The sequence below is a fragment of the Chamaea fasciata genome, unplaced genomic scaffold (assembly GCF_029207755.1).
Source record: "Chamaea fasciata isolate MVZ Bird 193981 ecotype frontalis unplaced genomic scaffold, bChaFas1.0.hap1 SCAF_17, whole genome shotgun sequence".
NCBI lineage: Eukaryota > Metazoa > Chordata > Aves > Passeriformes > Sylviidae > Chamaea > Chamaea fasciata.
Genome location: NW_027094102.1, coordinates 11,058,705 through 11,083,778, shown reverse-complemented (window position 1 = coordinate 11,083,778; position 25,074 = coordinate 11,058,705). Strand labels below are relative to the sequence as shown.

The 25,074-nt window shown below is 50.7% G+C and overlaps 1 long non-coding RNA gene across 1 annotated transcript; it reads right to left on the bottom strand.

Moving 5' to 3' along the window:
- LOC136298470 (uncharacterized) lies at window positions 1-24,755 on the bottom strand. The gene is made up of 3 exons (XR_010723322.1): window positions 24,707-24,755; window positions 10,818-10,916; window positions 1-64 (listed from the first exon to the last, which is right to left on the bottom strand). It is a non-coding gene; the product is annotated as an uncharacterized lncRNA (long non-coding RNA).
- Between the last annotated feature and the right edge of the window lie 319 nt (window positions 24,756-25,074).

Here is a 25,074-nt window from a genome sequence, read left to right as displayed (position 1 = left end):
CTCAGGTCTGAGGTTTGTCCGAATGCCCCAGAGCATGTGCCAGGAGAGCAGGGATTGGGGATTACTGAAAAAAAAAAAATAGTATTTTCAAATGGGTAATGGAACGATCCAGGCGGAAATCAGAGAAAAATGGAACAGGCACCCACCTTTGCTCACAGCAACCACATTCTATTATCCCGTTCCGTGGGTTTTGCCCCATCCTGCTCCATGCAGTGAATGAGGAGCAGTGGCTGCGGTTTCCTACAACCAGGCTCTGGGCTGCTCAGGACAGGCAGGAGGGTATGGGGACAGTCAGGGGTGCCCCAGTCCCCAGCCTGAGTGCACAGCTCACCTGCAGCACGTTATTCCAACCTCCCTCCATCCCAGGAAGAGTTTTGCACATCAGGAAGAGCAGCCACAGCCCTGCCACAAGCGTATGGTCAGAGCTGTGAGCAGTGGGACACACGGGAGCTCAGAGCAGTCCCCTGGCCCCAAGCCCCCACTCCCCAGCCTGCCACCACCAGGGGTGGCATTGATCACCACACCAGAGCCAAGCAGAAAAACGCACGGAGGGGGCACAGAGCAGGCACGGAGAGCATATGCTAAACATAAAAACCCCCCCACCATAGCAGTTTAGCCTTCACCAATTTTTTTTTTCTTTTAACAGTCTATTTTCTGCTTGAGGAAGCAGGTGCATTTCCCATCCTCAGAGCATCAGCAGCAGACAGGCTGTCAGAGGTGTGATGGCTCCAGGACAGTTGCACTGCCTGGGATTTCACATTCCTGACACATCCGATAATTATGCCAAATGAGCTCACCTCATCTTCAGCCTTGTGAGCTGCACAGATTAAATTAGGTGAAAGCTGTTAGTGTCACAGATGAGGAAGGCAGGAGGGGAGAGGCACCAAGACCCTGCTGTGCAGTGGGATGGGGCTCAGGGGTGAGGAGATGATCCACCTGGGAGAGCGAGGGTCACTCCTCTGCCTCCTCCCAGCTCCCAGCAGTGTCCTGGGACAGACAGACAGCACCACTCTCCCCTTCCCCAGAGCCAGGCATGGCTTCTCCCATCTCCCCAACTCTCTTTTCAATTAACCCTTTTTCTCAAATCCCGCACATAACACCCCAGCCCATCCAGGGGATTTTGAGCATATATATTTTTTGATTCTCCGTCTTACATTTTTAGCATGGAAACCTCCATGATTTATTCCAGTGATATGAAGGAGCTTCCAGTAGGAAAAATGAAGCTGTAACTCCCTCAAGCTAAACTCCAAATTCATTTCATAATCCTTAGATAAAAGCTTAGAAGCCAGAATATTCATTACCAACCCAGGCTCCACGAGCAGCTGGGGTAGTAATGGAACGGAGCAGATTTGACACGGGGAATGTTGCTACAGAAATTAGCCTGTCATAAGATTACAGGGACTAAGTGTTATTGGGTGATAAGGTGTGATGTGTTAATATTAAATTATCTCACCAGTTTAAAAAAAAAATTAAACAAAAAAAAAAAGCACTGATGAAACTTACATTTATTAAAAGCCCTGAGTATGATATTAAAAGATCTAAGACAAACCAGTATATTTCTGTGCTGGAGACCAAATTGAAAGAATTCTCCAGGAGGGATCCCTTTGAACGGAGCATTACAACAATAAAACAACAACAAAAAAAGAGCCTTTAATAAATGTTGGGACTAAAGCCTTAAATATTCCAGATTAATCTCGCTTGGGAGAGCTCATTAACCCTTCATTCCCTTCCTTGTTGCATCAAAACAGGGATTAACTAGAGAGTATTTCCATAAAGCTCTGTACATCCCAAATTCTCTGTCTACAGCAACAATCGCACTGTGCTTTGTGTGACTCAAGGTTGGGACAGGATGGTACTAAAGGTTTCTGGGGGAAAGAAAAATTAAAATAAACCAAAGCACAAAGCTTTTGTCCAAGTCACCGGGAGCAGCAAGATAACAACAGGACCATCGAGTATCTGGAGTTTGCTTTAAAATTTTGATTTGTTGCCATCAGGCAGCAACAAATACCAGTGGGAACTGCTGTGCACTAGTTCTGAGCCATGTGGCCACATCCATCACACTCACCCCGTGCTCATCCACTCACCAGTTTAAGTCACCACAGAGAAGCCCAGGGTGAAATCATGGCTGAGTTTGTGGGCACTGGGACAGGGAGGGATTTTTGAGGCAGGCACAGAGCAGTGGGATGGGGGCTCCAGGGCGCCCAGCTGTGACCCACATAACCCCTATCGACCCCACAGTGAGAGCTGGGGGCTCTGTGGGGTGACCCTGCCCTGCAGATCATTCACAGAGCTCCTGTGGGACTCCTTGCAACCTTGCATTGCCTGGGGGATTCACCTGGAGTTACACCTAGGTCAGAAATTAGAAGAGGTTCTCTAATCTCTTGGAGCACTAGAGCAAGAAATATAATTAGCTTTAAAAGGCTGGGAAGTTCATTAGAATAAAACACCAGCCACTACCTTCAAGCAGCACAGATGGATCCACCAGCCCACAGGCATTTCCCTGTCTCTCTCACCCACAACAAACTGTCACCCCCAGGGCACTGAAGGATCTGTGGGAGGGGTCTATAAACGTGGTCTACAAACGTGGTCTACAGTCCTAAGCACCTTAGATCCCTAAAGGAAGCTCTAGGAAGAGGTCTATAAACTCCTAAAAAACCACTTGTGGTGTTTTCTCAAATCCCAGCTGTTTTTCCTTTTCCCCTTGACAAAACCCAGTGCTGTCCCCCACGATGGCTGAGGAGGAAGATGATGGTGCCCAGCACAGCGAGGTCACCCTGCGAGGGGTGTAGGGAGCAGCACCTTGCCTGGGCAGGCAGAGGGCAGCCCCTCCCTGCCCACCTACAGCTGCTTTGCAGAGGGTCCCAATTACTGCAGACCCTGCAACTCCTGAGCCTGTGTTTTGCCCTGCTGCCCCACCACCTCTCTCCCCATCCCATCGTGTTTCCCTCTCCTTGTTTAATTCTTGTACAAAGTCAGGGCACAGCCCCCCATCTCCTGAGAGATCAAACATCTCCCTCTCCCCACACACCCTGCAAGCTGGCAGTGAGGATAATGCAGCTCCAGAAAACCGAGGACCCTGCCCACCCTCTGCCCCGGGATGAGTGGCAGCTCTCAGGCTCCAGAGGTGCCACAAGTGGCATGTTCTGCCCATGACCCAGCCGAATGAATAATTCTAATCTTTTCCAATCCAGCTGCCTTGCCTCTCACTTCTCTTTGCTCTGGTGCACTTGGCACAGCTCTGGCTTCACGTGAAGCAGAGGAGCTGCAGCCATGAACCTGCATCACCCCCACACCGACTCCTGACCAGCAGATTATTCCATCCTGAGCTGCCTGAGAGCTGCCCTGAAATCAAACCATGAGAAAAAAAGAAGGTTGTTTTTTTTTTTCCCAGTTACAGTCAATTCTACAGTGGCTGGATGCTTCTGTTCTCTCCACACAAAGGATTACATTTTTAAAAATATTCTTTCTTTGAAATCTTTTGTGACCCTTGAGCAGCACAAAAATAAAACCCGGGGATGCCAAGCAAGGCTGGAGATCCACCGGGGGGACTCGGAAGTGAGCACAGTGTCGGCACTTAACAAATAATAAATAACCAGCATTAATTATTGATCACAACCCCAGCTAATCAAGTTTCATCCCTGTGGTTACCACGCTCCCAAAGCCCCCTTTGATAGAGCCCATGAACGGCCTTGCTGCGTGTGCCCGCCCGGCGTGCGGAGCCCTGGGAGCCCGGCAGATGCTGAGCTGGGATTTGGGAGGATGACACTCCCACACACAGAGCCTGCCCGCCCCCAGGCTCCCCCAGGATGTCTGCACATCCAGAGCATGCCGTGTTTCCAGGGAAGCAGGGCTGTGGCAGCATCCCGGGGTGCGGGTGGGCTGGGATGGGCTGGCACAGTCTGGAATTACGATGGAGAGAAGCATGGAGCTCTGGCTTTGGCTGCACAGGGGGTTTCACTTGTACAGCCTGGGAATGGGTCCAAGAGAATCCCCAGGAGAGGGTTCCCATGCAAGGATGCACAACCCAGACCCAGCTAGGTTCTGCCTCTTGCCAGACCCTTCCAGGGAGCCCCAGCCTCGCAGGAGTTCAGGACCGCTATATGACCAACCAATGGGATTGAGCAGGAGCCCTTTTTTGTTTACATTAAGCTATTTTTATGCATTCTAAGTCTACTGTTCACGTGGTCACCCATTAATTAACATATTAATTGGAGGCTCTACCCTGTCCATGAGTCCAGCACACACCCTTCAGGACACATGATTGGTCACAGGTGTCATTGCTTCGTGGGCCTCCTTTATCTAGGACTTGCATTCTTGATATTCTATTTCTCAGGCTCTTCTTTTCTTGTTTTAGCACAGTTTATGTCTCAGTAACCTTGATGAATTCCTGAGGGTTTGATAAGAATAACTACAGGCGGTGTGGCTGGAGCACGTTATGGCCTAAGCTATTCAGATAAATTGCTACACAGCCTGAGTCCCACCAGCCAACACCAGTTTGTGGGTCAGGGCAATCCCCCCGAGGGGATTTGGGCCCCCCAAAGCCCACCACAGTCACCTCTCACCCTCCAACCACCCATGGCAGTGGTTCCTGTTCTGGCCAGGTAGAGGGAAGAGATAACACCTCTTTCTGCCTGCCCCAATTTCACAAGCAATTTGTGAAAGTGTAATACAAGGGAACTCTGTCTGTGGTCCTGACAGAAGCTGCCTGCCTGCTCCCTTTACAGGGATGTTAAATCCTGTTATTAAATGCAGGCCATTATCAGGATGTCACTGTTGCCTCCAGATGAAGCTCTACACCTGTGCAGACATCCAGCCCCCATTAGCTTGTTTACTATTCATTATGAATGCTCCACATTGATTTGCCTCATCCTAATCTCTCTGTGGCTCGAGGATTTGTTTTCCCTGTGTGAGTTCAGGGCACTGGAGCTCACTCCCTCCTTCCCAGAGATGTGTAGGAATCCCCATTGCCATCCTGCCCCAAAACCTGCATAATCTGAGGGGAAGAAAAAAAAGAAAATATGAGGGTTTTGCTCATCATGTCCATGAGTTTTTCTTCAGGGAGGAGAAAAATCAGAGCTGGAAGTCAGGAAAGCAAACAGGATCTTACCACGACCAGAAAAGGGACTTGAGTTCCATGTTCCTTGCAACAGGAGATGCATGAAGCCCACCTCTTCTCTCTGAGCTTCCCAAACAAGCCAACTACTTAGCTAATAAGAATAAAAACCAAAAAGATTTGCTGAAGGAAGAGTTAAATACACACTGCAAGTCCTAAAAGCAACATTCCTGGAGGCTTTGATAACTCTGCAAACAGAAGACTGTGCTAATGTTTTACCTGCATTCATATTTCCCAGTAGATGCACCCTTCCCCCAGACAATTTTTGAGCCTTCATCCAAACCAAACATCCATCTTTCTTTCAAAGACATTATGACCCTTTCCAAAATCTCCTTGAAAATATCCATTTCAGTAATTCTTTCTTGCTGGAAGCAATAATACCAGTTCCAAGGGCTTTAAAAATATAAAAATCAGACCTTCTCCAAGTGACGTTGAAAATCAGGAGGCATTTATATAACTTGCACAGGTCTTTCACTTCAGGACACCATGGGATTGGCAGCAACCCATTCCCAAGGGAGGATTTACTTTCCAGGGCAATTGTGGCTGCAGACACCCACCAGAGAGATGGGAATGTGCTGGTCCCCATCCTTCCCTCCTGCACGAAAGGGCAAAGACATCTCACAAGCCACGTGTAGTTTTTAACCCTCCTCTACTCATAAACACCCACCAGTGCTTCTCACTCTGGGGAGTCCTGCCCACACAACACCAACCATGAGCGTAGCCAAAAGTTTGGATTTGCTTTGTTTTGCCAGGTGTGTTGGGAAAGCTGCTGCAGGGACACATTCCAGCCAGGGAGCTGGGCACAGTGACACCGACATCTCAGAGAAACCAGGGCTGTGAGAGCAGCAGTCCCTGGCAGAAGAGCTGCCTCCTGCCTTAGACAAGTTTCCTGATCACATTGTATTCCCTGCCCCTGCTCAGGCAATATGCATTTGCTAATTTGTGCTGGAAAGAAGGGAATTCAGTATTCCCCTTCCTCGCTGTATGGGGAATAGCCCAAATTTTCCAGAAACCTCCCCTGACTTGTCCTTTAAATAAAGCTTAAATAATGCCATACTGTCCTTTAGGCAGCTTATCTCGGTTATATTAAGAAATACAAATATATATTAATATATACTGCACAATACCCTCTTTCAATCTGCCCAGCAATTACAGCAGGAAAACACACCAATTTTCAAATATCTACTGGTGAATATTGTGGGTCAGGCCCTGAACCCTTCCTTATCCCCACAGGATCCCTGGCAATACTTTGGAGAGCTGCTCCATTGCAAGGCACTGGCCCTGAGCAGCCCCGTCCCTGCTCTCCCTCTCTCATTATTACCCAAGGGGTCAGGCAAAGCGCCATGGAAAATGTTGTGATTATTTCCTGGGAGGGAGCAGAAGGAGCCTTTCAGCCTGGGTGGTGCTGGGAGCTTTATCTCCCATCAGATAAGGAATCAGTGCTGGCTGGAGCCGTGGTCAGTCCCACAGGGAAGGGAGGCAGGGAGGGGCTGAGACCCTCCTGCTCCGTGGACAGACCCGACCAATGCCACCAGGCTCAGGTCATTTCAGCACGACCCTCCTTTCTGGCAGCCACCGGCTGCTAAAGGTCCCCAGAGCATCCCATCATCTGGGTCTCTTTTTAAAACCATCCCCAGTGTTTAACCCCGTGGTGGGTAATGCACATTCCCATCCCTGCAGGGGAGGAGGAGGGTGCTGGGGACACAGAAGTCCCAGGAGGAGACAGGATGGAGCTGCTCAGGGACCAAACACTGTTGGCACCGCATTCCCACCCAAGCTGGAGGTTTTTATCCTCCACAGCAAGCCAAACAGGACTGGGAATCTTCCCTTTCCTCTTGCCGTGCCTTTGGTCCACGGAGCATCCCAGAGCTCCACAGATCTCGTGTTGCTCCAGGGTTTAAGGCAGATTCTCGCTGCCTGACTCAAGGGATGTGGAAATCAGCATAAAATGGGATTTAGAGAGCAAAGCTGTTACTGGGGATAACTGTGAGCAGAACAGGGGATGTCTGTGGGAGCCGGGGACCCTGCCCGGCTGCACGCTGTGCTGCTGCCTTCCCACACCCGTGCAGGGAAGGAAGAGGCATCCAGGAAAGAAATTCTCCTTGCCATGGGGCTGAGCATCCCCCCTGCCCCGGTGTCCCTGCTCAGCTCTCCCCGGAGCCACAGGGAGCTGAGCCCGGCTCCTGCCGAGGAGAGCAGGGAAGGACCTGGCACGGACCGGCTCTTTTCTCTCAATGGCATCGATTATTTCTGTAATCAGCACCTCGTTGCCGAAACTGAACATCCATTATTACAGGATTCTAAAGCAAAAATAACCCAAGGGGGGGAAAGAGATGTCATTCAGACGCCGCTCCTGAGCCGTGCGCGTTGGGTCAGTGCCATCTAGAGGCAGCAAACCAGTCCAAAAGGCCCCAAAACAACAACATTCCCAGGGTTCTCCCGGTGTTAGGACACCTTGTGACCCTGGGGGAAGGGAGCTAGGAGGGGATGCTCTGTCCCGTCCCGGTGACACAGAGCCACAGTCCTGGCTGCAGTCCCGTGGGCACCGAGGTGGGGGACACACGGCAGCCAGGAGAGTGAGCAGCCCTGCATCCCACATCCCACATCCCACATCCCATATCCCATACCCCACATCCCACATCCCAGCCCTGCATCCCACATCCCAGCCCTGCATCCCACATCCCATATCCCACATCCCAGCCCTGCATCCAACAGCCCAGCCCTGCATCCCACAGCCCAGCCCTGCATCCCACATCCCATATCCCACATCCCAGCCCTGCATCCCACATCCCATATCCCATATCCCACATCCCACATCCCGGGATGCCACCGGGGGCAGCCCCAGCCCCGGGATGGATGCACAGCCGAAGGTGCCGGCAGGAGCTATTGATATGCGTGGAGCTGCATTAATAGAGCTGCTAAACACCGCCGCGGGCCACAGGAACGGCTCAGCGCTTCGTTCTCATCCCAAATTAGACTGGAACAGCCAACAGGAACTTTTTTTTTTTTTTCCTCTCATGATGGAAAGTTCAGGGAAAAAAACACCAAATAAGAAAACGAGGGATGAACAAGTGCCACATCATCGCCGTCGGTGGGATCCAGGCTGGGGGTGTACCTGCCTGTGCTGCCCTGCCTCGTGCTCACACGCCTTATTTCAGGGTGACAAACCTGCCCACCAAGCCTGGCATCCCCAAAAATGGCTGGGGACACCCCCAGGATTTATAGCTGGCCTGCAAATAAGGCCAGGATAAAGCTTGTGCCAGCTCCCTAACTAAATCCTTGCCATCATCCAGCCCAGAGAAGCCTCTGGCACAACCCAGGTGGTCCCTGCTCCCATCGCCCCAGGAGCAGCGAAAGCTCCAAAAGCATCTCCCTTGTACATACATTTCCATTCACTTCTGTTCACTTCTTGTTTTCCCCCCAAAAATAAAAAATTCTCCTCAACATATTTAAAAGCAAGGAGCCTGCATAATGAAAGAATAAAATTGCCTCCTGTCCCTGGAAACGCTGTCCTATTTTGCAATGATTAACTCGCTGTATTTGCATACTGCCCATTCCTGGCTAAAGACTCATGGGGACAGTTTCCAAACACTTTCTAATCTTGCACGGAGCCTGCACGCAGTGTTGTCATATCCTGACAACCCCCAGCGTGGCTGCATCTGGCAAGCTCCACTTTTGCTCCCTTTTATTGATATTATTTCATATTTCTGCTGCTGGCTTGCCCACAGCCAGGGCCCTGCCATGCTGGGTGCTGCACTAATGAGAAGGATGATGTTTTCCTCACCATGGAACACTGCTGCATAAATCAAGCGGTGCTCACATGAGAAATGGGCTATTAAGAACCATCACAAGGGCATCATGGGTTTTACTGAGTTTTCATTCCCATGCTCCCTGTTGGGGTATCAGGAATTGCCGTTCCTTTTCTCCTCTGAGCTTTGCAGTGAAGGTTTCCTGGGACAAAATCTCCCCAAATCACCAAAACATCCCAAGGTGGTACCTATCTACTGGTACCTATTGATAAAAACCAACGGGTCAGCCCACACAACCCCAAATTATGCATTATGCTCCCCCAGGGTCTTAGGGGAAGTGTAGGAACACCAGTGTCTTTGGGGCTGGGAAAGCAATTGGAAATCAAAAGGGTTGGGCACTCTCTAATCACTCTAGCAGGGTTTTATTAGGCAAATTATTACTGAGCAAGTAAATAAAGCAGCAGGAATCAAAGTGGTAATCAATAGGATGGTTTGATCCAGGGCAGCCTGGGCATGGCCTCGTGCAGACCCCACAGAGCTGCCAAAGCCCCACCAGCACAGAGCATCCCACAGCCCCAGCCCCACCCCAGTGCCCTCGGGGCTCATCCTGATGCCTTAAGTTTCAGCTTTCATGTTTTCCACATTCTGTGCTGCCTAGGGGTGCAGTTCTGAGCCTCATATTAAGTGCTGGTGAGCTCTCTTCACAGAGTAGGGAGACAAAACAAATCCTTTTTCTGCTGAAGACCAAGGACAACGAGTACAATTTTCACACCCCAAAGCATAAACAACAGTGGTCTGAAGGGAGAAAACAAGGATGGGACCTCACAACCTGAAGCTGTAATTGGACAATTAAACCTCAATACGCAAATGGACCAAAACTTACAAAAGTGCAAGACCTGGTGACTGGTGCCCCATTTATGTAAGCATTCTAAGTCCACCTTGGGTCTAGCCCTGGTCAGGCTCTTGTCCTGCCAAGGTGTATCCTAAAGACCTTTCAATAAATATCTTCTTTATTCTCCAGCTCTGTCCAGTCTGTGTTTCAGGTCAGCCTCCCCAAGGCATCAACCCAAACCCCTCTGCCGTGCACAGCACCAGTGCAGCTCCCCTGACGTGTGTTTGTGGGACCGGAGGTGATCAAAGCCTGGATATTTGTTAACACAGCACAACAGAAGGGAGAGACGCCCGGGTGCCCTGGCAGAGATAAATCCCAGGCCCAGAGGGAGCAGTGATGGATGTGCTGGGTGTGCTCAGGCTGCATCACTCACCAGGGCCAGCACAGCAGCAGGGCCAAGGCTGAGGACATGGATTTACTGGCTTGGGAGTGCAGTTTGTGACTGACCTGTGCCCATGGGGAGCAGCCCTGGATGGGGATTTTGTCACAGCAGGGGAACGTGAGCTGGCTGTGGATGTGCTCACCCTCACAGCCGTGTGCCCAGACAGAGCAGTGCTTTCCTGCTTTCCACCTCCCCATGTTCATTCTCATCTCCTTTCTCCACAGCCACCATCTCAGAGGGAAAGGGTCACTGTTTGTCCTCTCCATGCAAACAGAGTAGAGCCCTCCCTCCCAACACACACAGACAGCTCGGTGCTCCTGGGAAGTGTCAGTGTCCAATATGTCCCGAATTTCCTGCTGCACCAGCCCAGCTGTAATCAGCTTTGGATTACCATAGTCTCCTAAAGTACCAGACTCTGATAACATCCCTTATGTTACTGACTCTCTAAATCTCCCCAGTCACGCAGATGGTTTCCCCCCAGCAACCCAGCACCAATTACCAGGAAGGAAAAAGAACCCCGAAATAGAAAAAAGAGAGTTAATAATGAGGGGAAAGCCAGATGCTGTTGCAGTGAGCAACTGGGGGTTGGTTTTTTGGAGCAGCACAAAGCCAAGAGGACATGAAGTGAAATCACACAGCAGTGAATTTAAAGCTGACCACTTCCCACAACGTGTCATTAACCTTCAGAAGATGCTGCTGCAAATTATCTCCGAGGCCTCAGTGGTGCAGGGCTCAGGCTGATCAGAGGCTCAGACCGATGGTGAGGGGAACCACGGCCACCTGAAGAACAAGAGAAAAAATGCCGTGTGGGTTACAGGGGTTTATCCTTCAGGACACAGTCTGAGGCTTGTCAGAGCACAAAAAGAATTTCCCTTTTCTCAACCATCACCATTTTTTCCCATCCTTCTCCTGAAGCAGCAGGAGCATCCTCTGCAGCAGCCGGTGCTGTCCCAGTGCTTTGAGCAGCCTGGTGTGTACTTCTCTGATTTTCCAGCAAGTCCCTAGAGGCTCCTTACCTGAGCTCCCTGTACACCAGGATGCCCTTTGGTCTCCAGCTTCCCAGAAGGTGCTGTTTTCCAAGCAAGAATGTGCTTTGGGGAGGAGCTGCACCCACACCAGCACAGCCCATGCACTGCAGGGTCACAGCACACCAGGGCTGGCCCCTCTCCCCAGCATGGATTGGAAAGTGGAGAACCTGAAAATCAATGACTGCTGCTTCCCAACACTTCTCATTCCACTTAATTCTGGGTTTAAACAACCTTGCAGAGGGGTTTTTTGTCAATCCAGTTGCCTCACTGGTAAAACTCAGGCCATGTGGGTAAGAGGTGGGGCCCAAAAATAACTGCAGCAGCCAGAAAACAGATAGAGGTTATTGGTATTTTTTTTTTAAGTCTCTGTTCTTTGTGGTGCCTGGAGTACCTCACACACCCCAGCTGTGGGCGGGGGACAGCTCTGGGAGGGACAAACAACCCTGGCATGGAGCAGCACAAAGAAAACTGTCACCCACTGGCCTGGGACACGGAGAGTGACACTGGGTGTTGTCACTAGGGATGACATTTTGCAGCATTGATGTATTTAAAACCCCTGTGCAAAAAGCTGGGAGAGCAGGTGCTCAGGGTGGAGGCACAGCACCGTCCCTGGGGGACACTTCGGCCCCCAGGGCTGTCCAAAAGCTTCACCCCCCACATCACACAGTGCCTGTGCCCGTGGGGAGGGACTCACGGCAGGGCCACTGCTGACAAAGCACGGCATGTCCCAGGAACGCTCCGCAGTGACCCTGCTCTGGGCACTTGTCACCCTGGCCCAGCAGCCAGGGCAGGGCCAGCCAGGAGCAGAGGACATAAAGGAGGGAAAAAACAGCTGACAGACAGCAGTGTGAGAAATTTTGCAGGCCCTGGGTTTATCCTCTGCACAGCGAGGCTGGGAGGACAAAGGGGAAAGCCCAGCACCTTTACAGGGACGCAGCGCTGGCCCTCGCTGTGACACACAAGCCTCAGCATTGCCAAGCACAGGATTTTCCTCTGGGTAGGGCAGCTGGGCTTTTAAATTCTTTAACACTTTCAAAAGACCGATAAGGCAAATCCTCCAGGCCCCAAGCAAGGCTCCCTCTGGACCGCACAGGAGTTTTGCCTGGATACTGCAGGGTTATTGTAGCCAGAATATTTCTGTGGGCTCAGATCTGAGGCTTTTCATACACAGCCTGTAGCTGCAAGTTTTGTCAGTGAGTAGTCCTGATAAAGCCTTCCTGATTTTCCCCCCATTTTAATATAATTGGTATTTCTCTCCCTGTAATCCAGGCAGCTCCTTTTCTGTGCTATTTCACACCAGCAGTGAGGATTTACTTCTCTCCTCACAAAAGTGAAAAATCAGTTTCTCCACCCTGTGCTCCAAATGTTCCTTTTCCACCTGAACCAGCCCCAAGTGGGCCCTCTGAGGGTGCCACAGGAACCCCAGAGCTGAGTGGGAAGAGAACAGCAATCCGAGCCCGGTGGATCACTCCCAACCCAGCGGGGTGGGAAACACAGCCAGAAAAACAGGAGGCGATTTTGTAGGCACCATCCACGTGTTAAATGCTGCCCAGCAGAGTTTGCCCGTGCTGCTGGAGGTGTGGGGCACATCTGGATGGGTCTGTGGGGCTGGGTCACCCCAGGAGATCCGGGTGAAACCCGCAGCCCCAAGGCTCGGGGACAGGGCAGTGACAGCACTGGGGACCCGCTGCAGGCAGTGATCACACTGTCCCAGCTGCTGTGAGGTGTCCAGACAGCAGAATTAAGTCTATCCATTCGGCTTAGTGCCCTGAGCTGCTCAGCAGCTGTGCCAGCTCCTCCTGCAGGGCAAGGGGTGAGGACTGAGGGAATGCTGCTCGGAAAGAGATGCTGAAACAGCACCTGGAGAAAAGTATTTCGCCTTGGTGGTCTCTTTTGGGTCATCAGCACTCATGACACATCGTCTTAGGGATATCCTGGGACGTGCCAGCACCCAGCAAAAAGGTGGAGCTTGGAAGTTGCTTTAAAAAATGCTGTGCCCAGGTACAACTCCAAGGTGATACTTCAGGGAGGTTTCAGAGGCTGTACCCTCCCTTTTGTGGACCAGCACAGAGAAAATTGGGCCTGAAAGGAGGAAAATAAATTCCCTTGCTGGGACAGTGCTGTGCTGCCCAGAGGTCCATAAAGGAGCTTTGTCCTGAAGGTCTGAGCTTCACCTGGGGGATCATCTGCAGCCACAGCCCAGGCAAGGAGGGACCAGCACTGCGAACGTGTGCCAGCAGAGCTCTGAAGCAAATGGGAAGGGAGAGGAGCGAGCCTGCAAAGCCCAGGTGATGTGTAAATCGACAGCACAGCAGCTCAGCAGCGTTTCCCTACAAATCCAGGCAGCCACGCTTACAAACACCTCCAGTTTAACAGCAGATTTCTCATCAGCTCAGCAAAGCACCACTCCTCAGGCACAGGCCTGCTCTGAACGGCCTCTGCCTGCCTGGGCTGGGCTGGGCTGGGGGAGGAACAGCAGCTGTAGCCACAGAGACGGAGCGTCAGGGGTCCCTGAAAATAGAGCTGGAGACAACCCTGATGTTCCTGCCCCTCTGTGTTTCAGTGCTTGGCCCGCCCTCCTCCCACATCACACAGGGACATCTAGAGATCACCATCAGCTCTGGGGAGGGAAAAATAGAGTATCCATAGAGGAATTAGCAGTTTTTCTAGCTGTGTGTTTCAGCCAGGCTGTGGCTCACCAGGCTGTGTTATCCCAGACCAGGAGGCTGCCCAGCACCCAGCCCCCAGCCCAGTTTGGAGCTGGATGAAAGACCACAGAGTGGTACAGCACCCCAGGGAGGTGGATTGGCTCTGGGGCTGGCACACAAACCTCTGTGTGTGTGGCAAGGTGAGCTGGGGTCAGTCCCTGCTCCCAGAGACTGCTCTTCAACTCCTGGGGCAACCCCCATCCCATTCCATGGATCCCATCCTATCCCATCCCATTCCATGGATCCCATAGATCCCATCCCATCCCTCTCCTCCCACCAACCACTCTCCTTGCCAACTCTTTTCACCTTGTTAAAACCAGATTAAGCTTCTGGCTTCAATTTACTTTCAGCCCCTTTGTGGCTAGTGGTAAAAAGTACAGTGCTCCCTTTCCACCTGTAAAAATCAGGCTCCAGCTATCCCCTGGGTTCCTATATTCCTGTGAATTTCAAAAAGGATGGAATGCATCACTGTGAGCCAATCCCCACAGCTGTAGCTGCCACACCAGCATTCCTCTGCCCACGAGGAGTATTTTCTTCCACCCCACAGGGAGCCACAGCAATAAACAAAATCCCCTCAGACACAAGAGTAGATTTCAGCCTTACACTTGCTACTCTCTGCTTTTACCTCCAAGAGATGCTATAGAAATAAAGTGCTGAGTGTTTCTCTCCTGCCCCTGTCCTCAGGTCCCACAGCCCTGGTCTTCTTCCATGTCCCACAGGACATCCCTACGGTGTCCTTTCCGCTACCTATCCCTGCCTCAGGAGCTCCCAAAGAGACATGCAGGACTGAGTAACAGGGAAAAATAATTTGGAACATGGGAAATAATGAGCAGCTGGTGCTTCAAAGCACTCTGGAGGCTGTGCACTACCAGAGTCCCTCTTCCATGGACAAGTTTTCATCTTAGAGAGCTGAGCACGTAACATGTAGAAAAGTTGTTCACTGGATGTAAAATTACTCCACAACTTCTACAAAGAATGTACCCACACCTCTAATTTCCCTCAGCAGGCTGGAAAAGCTGCCATGACAACACCCTGCAGCCAAAGGCCCTTCCACTGCTTCATCCTAAACCTGCCAACTCATTCTCTCTGCTGAGGGATTGTACATGTGCCCACTGCAAGGGACCAACAGGAGCAGCTGTGGAGCTCCAAAAAGCACTGGTTCCTTCCTGGCAGGTGGACAGATGCTGGGATTTGCTACACCTGCAAATGCACCTCATGGCCACGAGATCAGGGACTGCACAGAGCCTGAGCAGCTCAGCTCTGCTCTGAGGGCATCATTGGCACATCATCAGCTGCCATCTCTGCTGAAGGGAATTAATTTTTTATTTGGTTTTATTAACCTTCACACATCTAGACCCGAGAGCCACATCTCCCTGTTTAAGATATTGGCAATCACAATGTGCCATCTGCCCCGTTATTAAACAATAATAGTCCCAAATCCACTGATACAGGAGAAGCAATTTCCTAGAAGGTGGGAGAACCCAGCTAACCCTCCACTCCTGCCTCCACCACATCAGCCTAGGCCTGTTCCCATCCCCTCCAGAGCTCACGCTGCTTCTCTCTCACCTGTCTGGGACAGGGTCTCATTCCTGGCACAGGAAGCCATCACGTCTGATTTACTGCATTGAAGAAGGAGAAGGAATTTAAAACAGAAAGTTTATCCAGAGGCGAGTTTTGGAACATTTCTGCATCTCTGCCTTTGTTACTAGAAAAGAACTGGAACTTGGTTTGAGTGGAAGAGGCAATTTGGGATAGTTTGCAGCTACCCCTGGGGCGCAGCAGAAGCTGAGAAGCTGAGCTAAAGTGCACCTTAATGATGTGCCCTTGTGCATCCTTTCAAATACCTGCATCTTAATTACTTCAGAGGACAAATTTCTGATGCTGGAAATGCAGCTTACCCAGCTGGGGTGTCTTTCATGCCTTCCCATCTCATTTTGCCACTGGTTCCTTCAAAGCAAACCATAAAGCCAAAAACATTTCCTTTAATGCACTTGATGGGGGTTTGATGTGAGTGGTGGGCTCTTTCATCTACTGCTTCTTCAAAAAAGGATGTAGATAAAAGGATGAGAGGAGAAGGGATCCTCGTGCACGTTCATGCTGCTCCCAGAGATTTGTTTGCTGGGCCCTGGCTCCATCAGCACTCATGTGCTCTGTCTTGGGTTCAATGCAAGATGTCTTCTATTCCCATCTGTTGAAACTGGTTGGAGAGGTGTTTTTCTTTATCTCATAACTCCATGGGGAGGGGGCAGGTGCCTTTTGTCATGGGCCAGCTGTTAAAACCAGGTGGGGCAGGGTTCTTTATCTCTTCCAGGACCCATCCTCCCTCCAGGGGATATCTGCTGTCCATGGGCCATCCAGGCTCACTGCAGGGCAGATACAATTCCATCATCCCACTGGGACATGCTCCACCCAGGGGGAGGAGCCCAGCATTCCTGCCTGGATCAAACCTGGCATTCAGAACACCAGGACAGCCTGTCTGCACTGGATCCCAGAGGAAGACCAGACCCATCTCAGCATCACTGGACCATCAGAGGAAAACTCCACCCTTCTCCAGGATCATTGCTCCAACAGAAATACATCTGTCACTGCAGGAGGATTTGACTGGACTGATACCAACACCCTTAGCAACAGGGTGTCAGGTTGTGTTCTGACTCTGTCAGTGGTTTCTTTTTTTCTTTTTTGTTCGTTTGCTTTTTTTGTACAACTACATTTCTAATACTCCTAGTAAAGAACTGTTTTTCCTATTCCCATATTATCTTTTCCTGAGAGCCCCTTAATTTCAAAATTATAATAATTCAGAGAGAGGGGGTTTACATTCTCTAGTCCAAGGGAAGCTCCAGCTTTTCCCTGGCAGATACCTGTTTTTCCAAACTAAGACATGCTGCATGTCACAGCTCCAGCTCCAGGCCTGTCCTGCTGGCCTTTGCTGTGGGACTGGGATGCTCTGCCACAGCCACCTGCAACAGTGAACGCACAGGAGGATGGGGACAGGGCCAGCCAGGGTGTCTTGCTGGGACCAGTTCCCAAGCACCTTTTGTTATTATGGCAGAGGGATCCAGGGGGTTGGGGCACCACGGCCCCACTCTGAGCCATGTTTCTACATCCCTTCAGCACCTCAGCTCACACAGACAGTGCCAGCACAGCTGGCAGGGCAGGGCAGGGACCCCAGACCCGCATTCCCTCAGCCTTCCCCCCACCACAACCTCTCAGGGATTCCCTCACAGTTTTTCCCCAGAGCTCTTCTGGAGGAGTGGAGGTTCACCCTTCCCAGTAGAAGAAGAGCTGGGAGTTGAAAGGAGCCCCTTCCACTCCTCTCCTGCTGAGGGGCTGAGTGACCAGGGAAAAACAGCACCAGGAGATGGGCTAGGCCGGGGCAGGGCAGCTTCTGTAGCCCAGTTTTGTCTCATGCTGTTCATGAAGGACTCTGACCTTCCCCTTGTCCCTCCCCTTGCCACCATGCACCCCACAGGCACCAGGCAGGATTCCAAGCTTCCCTCCTTGCCACAGCTTTTGGACACCTCCCTGGGATGTGCACATGCCACCTGAGCCCAGCACAGGTGACAGGGACAGCAGCTGCTTGATGGTTGTGGCCTGTCCAAGCAGCAGCGAGTGGCCACTCCTCCACCTGACCCTTGTGGGTCCCACCTGTGCCACAGGAGATCAGGGCCAGAGACACGGATCCCCTTCCCAGGAACCACAGTGACAAACAGGAGAGGAGAGTGAGAGGGGTGAGACAAGGGTGGGAGCTGACAACACTCACATCTATCACCTCAGGTCTGAGCCTCAGAACTCATTCAAGCCCTGAGTCTTCAAGCCGTGAGATTAGATTAAAAAAAAATAAAATCAGCCTCTAATGGAATGGTTTCTTGTAGAACAAAGAAACAGCACTTCTGTTGAAAAGTGAAAAAAAAATGTTTTGACTTAAAAACCTTTGCTATTGCAAGTGAAACAGAGAGATAAATATATTATAAATATATTTCATTTAAGTTTTATCACTACAGCTCTAACATTTACATTGTATTAAAGTTTTAATATTAATACTGTGCTGCTACCTAATATTTAATACAAAAAATTAAATATATATATTTAGGTTAATACTTCATATGCCAAAGTCCAAATGGCAAAATCTTATTCCTCCATCAAGGATAAAGGCACCCAGCACTAATTAAAAGTGATCTGAGGCTCAGGACCAAGAGCAGCACCAAATAAATCCCCTGGAAATAAATTGTAGTGACACCAATAATGTTTGTAAGAGCATCTCAGGGGCTCCTCACTGCCCTGCGCTGATGTGGGGACCAGGAAGAAAATGCCCCCTGTTGCTCTCACACGCCTGCTCGTCACACATTGTGAAAGCAGAGCAGGAGCAGTGAAGAGCACCTGGAGCAGTGGGATGAGGAGGGAGGGTTGATGGTATTTTGCAGGAAAAGCATCAGCTGTGAGAATGAGTGAATGCAGCCAAGGCTCACAGGGCTGGGCTGGCACTGATGGGGTCGGGACCCCAGGGAAGGGAGCGCTGCCTTGGGGCACTGGGTTTGGGCTGGATGCCATCCCTGTCCCCATCATCTCACAACTGTGTTTCTGAACCATTCCCATTAACGAGGCAAGCATCCACACCAGGAATCCAGAGGAACTGTGCAATCCTACAGGAAAACCACCACTGATTCCCCAGGCTGCCATCTCGGCCAGCAGACAAGGAGGCCCATGCTGAGGGTGGAGCCCAAACCACTGACCCCAGCCCAGCCACGCAGGGCCCGTTTGGTCCTGGCAGACAGGGGTCTGCCCACATTTCCGTGCACTCCACAGCTTGCTGAACACCCAAACCCTTTGGGGCTACCCAGGGCTTGCCTCCCCATGCCCATAACACACCACCTCCAGCACAAAGGGTTCAGGATTTGCAGACTGACATCTCAAAATCAGAGAAAACTGAGGGGAGCACAGGGCACCTTTTTATTCCCCTGATGTCTCAATTTCCCAATCGAGCCAGCAATATTCCCTCAGCCCCCTGTTGTTCACCTCCAAACCTCAAGCCTCCATCTCTACCAGCCTGGAGACCTCCCTCGCTCCCTTCCTGCTGGAAAATGCATTTGGGGTGATTCAGCATGGGGAAGCAGGACCAAGAGCACCCTGCCCACGGCTGGCCAGAGGCTCCTTCCCGCCAAGGAGGAACTGCAGGCACAGGGAGCTGCTCCACAAGTCCCCCTCTCCCCTCAAGCTCCAATTCCTAACAGCCTCTGCTTAATTAGAGGCCAGCTTTGAACTGCCTGTGTATAACCAGACCTAATCTTCAAACTGAATATATTTAATGGGTCTGATCTCCATAATGGCTGTGTCTGAGGCCCTGGATTTCAAAGCAGCTCCACTTAACAGGACTTTGTCTGGAAGCTGAAGCCATATAATAGGGCCTGGTTTTAAACCAGGAGTGTTTAATAGGATCTGATGTTTAAAGTGCATGTAACTAATTGGACCTAATCTTCACAATCCTCCTTTCCTCCCCCTCTCCTGATGTTTTTCCTCCTCCTTTGCTGCTCTCCCTGTCTCTAGCAGAGATCCTCCATCGTTGCCACAGCAGAGCCCCACCAGGATCATGAGCTGATCTCACAAGGATCATACTAAAGTCTTTCAGAACTCACCCGGGTTCCCACACAAGCTCTTAATTCCTGCTGCAGTTCCTCTGCTCTCAACATCACCTCCTTAGGAGTTCACCCAGGCCTAGCTTGACCCAGAGACACAGGCACAAGCCTGCCATTAAAGGCTTGTGTTTTGGTTTAGGAAGACAGGTATTTGCCAGGTGAAATTACAATCAGAGGCTCTTTGGCAAAGATTTGGGAAATAGGAATAGCAGTTCTTTACTAGTATGTAATACAAAGCAAACAAACACAAAAAAACACCCCCATCAAACAACTACAACATTAATGACAAACGACAACAGTACCAAGAACCTTGAGGGCTTTGTTTCACAAAACCCAGGGCAGTTTGGTTTTGGTGTCCCTGCAGGATCCTCAGAGCACCAAGCTGGAACAGTGGAAAAGTCCCGGGCTGGTAGCTGGGATGGCAGGGTGTCCCGGCAGGCAGGGGCAGGATGTCCCAGCAGCGCAGGGGGTGCAGGGTCACGCTGCAGCAAGAGGAGCAGCGCCGAAGAAGCCGAAGGAGAGGCAGAGCCTGGACCAGCTCCCACGGGCGGCAGGGAAAACTCAGGATTCAGGCCAAACCGGTGATAGTAGATTTCCCAGGACTGGATCCCTTTGGCCACAGTGAAACTCTTTGAGCCAGCAACAGCTGTTTTCTCTCTCCCCGAATGCCGGAAAAAGAAGAAAACGGCAGCGCAGCTGCCTCAAGCTTTGTCTTTTACTTGCATTATCTCTCCTTTCTACCTTTGTTCACCTCAGTGTTTCGGTTAAGTACTCTTAAGTATCCAACACTTGGTCTTCTTGGTAACTTGTGGGGAAAAAATTCTTTAGAGAAATAAGGAATAAACCTAACCCCTAACAGCTTGTTTTAACAGGAAGGTGAATACTGGCCAAAAAACCCCAAACACCTGATTTGGGGAATGGAAAACACATGGGGATTTTCTGTCCTTCTCTGCAACAATCACCAGCCTCAGAGTGTTTTATTTCAGTATTGCTCTCTCCAGTGCTGTGGTAGACGTTGCACTCTTTTGAGGAAGAATCCTCTCCAAGAGTAGCCAAAATGTTCTGGTTTTGAGAATTGTAATTGTCTGAAACGACAAATTCCTTTGCTTCATCATTTATGAAATTGAAAAAAATATATATTTTTATAAAAGGTTTTCCTATCATTTCTTTTTCACAAATTTCAGGCATGAGGAGTCAGCATCTCTTGCAAGCAAAGAAGCCACAAAATACACCACACAGTGTTTCTAGAGCAGCTCTGGTCAGTGCCCTACCCATCTACATCCAAGTCTCAGATGTGCCCACCTTGAAGGACAGCAAACCTGTGCCTCAGTTTCCCCTGCCCTCACTCCCTTCTGTGCTGTGGGAGAACAAGAGCAGAAGGAATTTGCACTTCATGGCCCGTTACTGCAGGACCTTTCAGCAACGCTCCTCAGACCCCAGAGAAAAATATTGTTGACCCCAACTGACCAAGAGAAATGAAAGCAGAGGAGAGAAACCAGGGGTTGTTCTCAGCAGAGAAGCTGGGGCTGCCCCAACCCTGCAAAGGTTCAAGGTCAGGCTGGATGGGGCCCTGACCAACCTGGGCTGACAGAAGTGTCCCTGCCCACAGCAGTGGGGCTGGAACAAGAGGGTCTTTAAGGCCCCTTCCAACCCAAAGCATTTTATGATTCGAAGGGCCAGGAAGGGCCCTTGTGCATCCTTTTCAAATGCCTGCATCTTAATTCCTTCAGAGGACACATTTCTGATGCTGGACATGCAGCTAACCCAGCTGGGGTGTCTTTCATGCCTTCCCATTTCATTTTGCAGAAATGGAGCGCACAGATCCTGAGTGCAAAGATATCTCACATCTCCATCATCATCATAATCAGGTAATTGAGGAACTCTTCCCTAGGAACACTCTCCTACCTCCCTGTGCCAGCTCCATCCAGCAGCTCCTCAGGCAGGGCAGCCCAGCTGGGGCCGTGCCATGGGCTTACACACCCACATCTACCCACATCTGCCCCGGGCTGCACCTCCACCATCGCTGACCACTGCTGTGTGTTCCCGTGGAATCAATCCACTCTCTTTTATTTGCCACTGAATCCAGATCTGGCACTGCCCTGAAATTTATGCTCCACACAAGCAGTGACAGACAGACAGGGTTGGGAGGTTAAGGAAGCAATATTTCCAGAATTTGCATAAAACAAGGGCATTTCATAATTTAGCTGATGCAGATTTGGATAAGATGAAATTGTTGGCCATTTTATAATTAGATGGCTAATCATAAAATAACCTTTGCGAGTCATCAAAAACCATTATTATACAAATGAATTCCTGCTTGGTGCTAAACTTACTTTACCCTCGTCCTTGAGGACCAGAGACAGTAAAAGACAACCCTTTTTTTGGTAGAATTCATTCTGCAGCCAGCTCCACGGTTTTACTATGTTTTATGGATCACAAATGCTTAATCAATAATGCAGTGCTTTCGGGAATGATGTTCTTTCTCATGTCTCTCTGTCTGGAATTGTTTGGCTGGCTGCTCACAAATCTTTTGACTGGATTCATTGTTCTGGAGATACCCTTCCCTGCATCTCAGGGCAGATTCATCAGCTGAGCTGGAAGGAGCGGGAAGGTTTATTGGGGTAAAAAGAGACGTCATGGCAAGCAGGTAGAATCATTGCTCTGGGTTTGCTGGTCGACTTGGCAGGTTAATGAATGGCCCTAGAAAGCCATTAACATGCAGCTGCTGGAAGATCCCTTCTTCAGCAAATAAAAACAAAGCTGGAGCACTTCCTCCCACGTGCCAGTGCTGCTTGTCTCAGAAAACAAGGGTAAGAAAGGCAATTGCTGCCCCCTTCAAGTCCAGGAGCCTTGTGCATCTCAGTGCCTGGGTGTGGAGATGATGCTTCCCAGAAAAGCAGGTTTGTCTCCCCAGGGGTTTAATTTCTGTCCAGTTACAGGGGGATGGATGTGTTGCTTCATCAGAGCTCAAGAGGGAGGTCCAGCATCCCCAGCACAGACCCCACACTCGTCTCCCCCCGTATCACATTGTTTCTCTGCCCTGTAGGGCTGTTGTGAGAGCTGCACTAAACATCACACAAAACAACGCTGCACTGGGGACCAGACCAGACCCAAAACCCACACCAAGCTTCAGCAGCACCCTGGGCTCCTGTCACCACCTCCATCCCAGCACCAGCAGCCTCTACAACTCAGACTCTGTTACAGGATCAAAGCCTGAGGGAAACAGGCACTCAGTACAGGTGCAGCTGTTAGGAGAGGGGAAAAATTAGGAGAAAATGGCTGGATGTTTTTAAACCTGGAGTCAAAGCAACAGCCATGGTCTGCAGGGCAGCCCCTGCCCAGAAAAGGTGGTGAGAAGCTTCCTAGGAATAGTCTCTGTAAAATAAAGCCACCTCATTCCTGTCCTCTCTGTTTAACTTCCCACGCCCATTTTAAGAGGAATTAACTGTTGTGGCTCAGCCCTAATTTGTATGCAGCGTGTAGCAGGTACTGACCATGTTTGACTTGACCACCTGAGTAAATGTGGGACCTGCTCAGGCCCCATGGACAGGCAGGAGGGAGAGCAGGCTCTGACTCATTACACAAATGACCTGAGACTGCGTTTCTCCTGATAGTCTCAAAGCACTTTGGCCAACAGGGATTAACCCAAAGCCCCCCACCCCTCCACGTGCAGCTGGGGCTGAGCAAACCCTCAGCTCACGACAGGCGGGGCTGAGCAAATGCTTATCTCACAGCAGGCGCAGCAGGGAGGAGTCTCCCCGAGGCACCAGAGGCTGCAGCTCTCTGGCCACCCCCTTGTCCCCTGTAGGTCACATCCCACCACTGCTCCCCAGAGCAGATGGATCATCCCGCTCATCCCAAACATACCAATACACACCTTTAGACACTGTTTCAGCAGAAACTAAAACAAGACCTTACCCCCAGCTGCTGCAGCCACTGGGATGAGCCCAGGGAGAAGCAGGACACACAAGGAGCACGAAGCTGGGGAGCCTGCAGAAGTGGGGGGCCCTCAGGCTTCCACCCATGCAGCACAGAGTAGCTGCAGGGCACTGGTGTCTCATCAACTGTGCAAACAGAGCATTTCAAGGTCCATCACACAAGCCCCTTCTCACTGCAGCACACTTATATTTTAATTAGTAGCTTATGGGCTGATTAGCCTGTTGTTATCCTGCAGTGTGTGCAGGGTTGGCAGGCTCCCAGCAGGCAGGTGGGTTCCAGCAGGGCAGGCAGGGAGCACACACTCGCTGCCTGGCACTCCTCACTGGGTGCTGCTAAATGCATTCTTCATCATGAAACCCTCATTGCCCTGGGGCTGCAGGAAAACTGCGGTGGGGGAAGCAGGAAAAAGCCTCTGTCAGTCTGTTGAGACCGGAGATGTGCCCAGCTCCTCAGCTGTAATTCACCCCTGCAGCTCATAAAGCAGGCAATTCATAAAATACCATGGGGCTTTGGGGCTGGGTCATCTCACCCCAAAGCCATCAGTCACCTGATAACACTGAAGTCTTATTTTTATCCTAAATAAGAGGGATTGAATAAACTAGGGCAGGTGGTGGAGGAAGAGGATTAAGTCCATAAACTTTTTTTTTTTTAAAGACAAAAAAGCTACTTTAATATGTGGGTCATACATCATTTACTGCCACACACCTGCCTACATCTGCACACTGCAGCTCAGACAGTCACATGATCCTCCTCTAAACCTGGTGCTAATCCTAAAATCCTAAAAACTGTTGACCCATCATTATTAATTAGCTTGCTTACCAAAGCACACAAGAGAGATGATCATGTTATTAATTTCTGTGCTACCTGCTGTGATGCCATCTTGGGCAGAGGGAGCCTGACAGGAAGGATTTCCCTCCCACACCCCCCACCAGCACCCCAGGAATCGGCTGTGCCCCCGGAGCAGAATTCCAGCTTGGAACTCCACGGTGCAGGATAGCATGTCACCACAGCAAGCCTGTAATAAACATAATTATAGAAGAAACTTATGATTATTCAGAAGAGCGTGTGGGCAGCAGCAAGCAATCCATGATGTAAAAGCATTTCAGTAACTGCAGCAGAGCTTTCCAGATCTCCCAGATCCATATTTTATGAGAAGAGCAGACGGAGGCAGCAGCAGAGGGTCTTACAGAGCTCCCTCTTTCTCCTCAGTACTGCCACCAAAAGCTCAGGATAATCAGGGTTTGCTGACACCTCCTGCCACAAACCTGTCTGGGTGTCACAGAGCTGATGGCATCCAGCTGTTTGCTCCCAGGTTTGTTCCAGAAATTTACTTTCTCCTGAGAAAAGGACGCCCTGGTACTTCCCACTTTGCTTTGCCTCTCCCACCACTCCACAGAGACAGCCCAGTGGGGTGCAGGATGCCCACTGGCAGCAGCAGATGGGAGGACACTCAGCTCATCTGGGAGGACACCAGGCTGTCACACAGCCCCAGCCTTGGCTGGGAGCCCACCTGGGCACTCTGGACCACTCTTTGGCCTGTGGCCTGAGCTGCTTTCCAGCCCAAGCAGGCTGGCGTTTTGTGGGATTCACATTATTTATGGCTTGGGCGATGGGAAGCATACCAGACACACAC